Source organism: Marmota marmota, unplaced genomic scaffold, assembly GCF_001458135.2.
Source record: "Marmota marmota marmota unplaced genomic scaffold, marMar, whole genome shotgun sequence".
Taxonomy (NCBI): Eukaryota; Metazoa; Chordata; class Mammalia; order Rodentia; family Sciuridae; genus Marmota; species Marmota marmota.
This window is the reverse complement of record NW_026000108.1, coordinates 38515400-38518240: the sequence shown is the minus strand read 5'-3', so window position 1 is coordinate 38518240 and position 2841 is coordinate 38515400. Positions and strand designations below refer to the sequence as shown.

The following is a 2841-nucleotide window of genomic DNA, read 5'->3' as shown; positions in this document are numbered from 1 at the left end:
TCCCTCTCTGGCTTCCTGTCTCATCATTACAATGCCAACCACCATTAGGCCTTCACCAGAGGCCAAACCAATGGAGCCACACAATGTTGGGTTTTCAGTCTTCAGAACTGAGATAAATATTTATATATGACCAAGTCCTAGATATTTTGTTATATAAGGACATAAAATTGACCAATACAAGTGCCTGGCACATAGTGTTTAATTCAGGTTATGACTCTTACATTTATATACATGTATATGCACAAAGAAACATATATTCAGACACAGAGACATATCAGATACCACCATTGCAAAGTGCAACAGGAATGCAGAAAGCATGGAATTAAACTTGGGTCTGACAGGGTTTCCAAGAAAAGGTGATACTACAGTCTTTAAAGAGTGAATGACAGAGGGATGGAGAAGCTGGAAGTTTGGTTCAGGATGAATCACAGCCCATGCAAAAGCATGAAAGGAGAGAACAGCAGTCACTCAATAGGGCCCTTGGGAGGCCCTAAGATAGATATGTTGAAGAGGCAGGCAAGAGCTTAATCACACAGAACCCTGCTAATAAATTTGGACGTTGCCTGAGGACAATGCAGGGCAACAGAAAGAGTCGAAGCTGGAGCCTGCCATAATCCATTTAGCACTTCCTAAACTAGTCACTATTTTATATCATTAACCAGTAATAATCAGCTTTATAGTCATGATCCTTAATTCTTGTAGAATGCTGAATTAAAAATAACAAAGGCTCCATTCAGTGTAACCAATTTCTAGGGCCAAGTCTATGTTATTTTCTATCTTTTGGAAAGTAACAAATGCTTTGTGGAAAGGAACTGTGTCTTTTCTCTTTTATCTCTGAATATGCTCAGAATGAAACATGGATACATCATATTTGTCCAACGTATACCAACAGAGGAACTCATAATCCATGCACATTACATATGTTAACTTCTAGTTATCTAAGGTGACCTATTAGAACATTCTGGCAGAAATTAGAGGGGGGTGGGGCATGAATTATACTAAAGCAGGAAGTTGAAGGACAAATGCCTCTTCAAGTATTTGTTACAAGGTAGACTTCAATGTAATGGAGGGCTGTTCACATATACCACAAAACCAATTACAAAGCTGATCCCTTCAGACCATAAAACGGCCAAATCATATTTCTGGTTTCTAGCAACACAATATAAAATTAGCAGAACTACGCACCCTTTGACTTAGAGGAAAAAGAGTGAAGAGAAAAGAAAATACCCTATTGGAAGAAAAAACTCACTAAATCACATGAATAGATGTGGTCTAAGGAAATCTACTGGGGAGTAGGGGAGGCGCGGATACAAATCTTCCAAAAACAGCAGTGTCTTCACAATCTTTGAACCCAGATGGTTTATTCAAGAAATATTTATTGAGGCCTTCCTATATCTGAGATGCTAAGGACTCAATGGTGAACAAAAGAGAGTCCATCTTGTTCTGCTCTTCATGAAAGGAAAGGGAAGGCTTTATACAACTGTACACATAATAAATACATAATGACAACTGTGAACAGTGCTGTAAGAGAAAACAATAGCAGCCTATGCTGTGAAAGAGAAGAAAAGGTTTGATTTTTACAGGGCTGGGCGACAAGGAAGGTTCTGCTGAAGAATGGTAGGGAATCATGAATAGGAAAGGGCCAGGCAGGTGTCATAGGGAGAGGATCCAGGCAAGGGGAGGCCTCCGTGCCAGGGCTTGGGTGGAAAAGAGCTGAGAGAGCATGAAGAACAGAAAGGAGCCCTGGGCAGGTGGCAGGCATCAAAGAAAGATAAGCTTTGGGCCAGGGCTGAGGCTGAAGTCATGGAGACAGATTGGGACAGGAGGAAAAGGTGATGAGGGCCTTCACTGTGATTCAGAATCTCTCTCCATCTCAATACCCCCAAGGAGTCCCTGTCTGTCAGCCCAGGGAAGAGCCCTAAAGGCACTCCCCCAGGAGGTAACTTTGCCCCCACAGTTTAGTAGCAGGTGACGGAGAAGGGACAAGTCCATGGACAGAGGACCAAGCTAGGGACCAAGCTGGCCTGAGTGTGACTCCGGACTCCTGGGTGACCTTGCACAACCTGGCCTGTAGAGTGAGGATAATCAATCGTGCTCACTCTCAAGGGCTGTAGACCGGACTGCACACGGGGAGGGTGGCCTGGCCCCCGGAGGGTGCCAGGGGAAATGGTTGCTGCTGTGATTGTGGGGAGGAGAGAGTCATCTGATAGACCCTGAGGAGGTGGAATCTGCAGGGTGTCAGAACAGGGCCTGGGACCGTGGAGGGGGACCGGAGTGGTGGCAAAAGCTGGGGTTCAGCCTCTCTCGATTGTCACCACCAGAAAGGCTGCAAGTGGGGGTGGGGATGCACTTTGACGCGGTGACTCAAGCGAGTGATAGCAGCGAGGTGAGGGGGCGGAGCAAAAGAAGCTGGAAGGAAAGAAGGAAGGAAGGAGAGGGAGCTGCGGAAGAAAGGTGAGGGCCGGGGGCGCCGGGGACAGGGGACTCGGGCTCGGCGCGGGGCTGCGGGCGAGCAGGGGGGTGAGCAAGAGGCCGGGCGAGGGCCGCAGCCGCCGCCGAGGGAAGACATCTGCGCCCGGGACGTGGCCTGGGAAGCGACCCCCACCCCCACGGGTGAGCCTCCCCCCAACTCCGGGGTGGGGGAGGTGACAACGGGAGGGATGCCCGCTTTCCTTCCGGGTATTCGGGACAGGCGCATAGACACCGCAGCCCTTTGAAGGCTGCGCGGCTGGCGTTGGCCGCTTTCCAAACCCTCGGCTCCCTCCTGCCTCTGGTCCCTGACCACGAACCACACTGTGCTGGGGCACGGGGGGGGGGGGGGGGGATTGGAAGGGTGGCCCC

General features: G+C 49.0%; 1 protein-coding gene across 3 annotated transcripts in view; it reads left to right on the top strand.

Annotated features, from left to right (window-relative positions):
* The first annotated feature begins 2118 nt into the window (after positions 1-2118).
* Positions 2119-2841, top strand: part of Ociad2 (OCIA domain containing 2) — a 19008-nt gene continuing 18285 nt past the window's right edge. Inside the window, exon 1 of one of the 3 annotated variants that reach the window (XM_048784452.1) lies at positions 2119-2454. The gene's annotated coding sequence lies outside the window, so the exon portion shown is untranslated. The other 2 variants (XM_015482089.2, XM_015482090.2) reach the window with 2 other exon arrangements.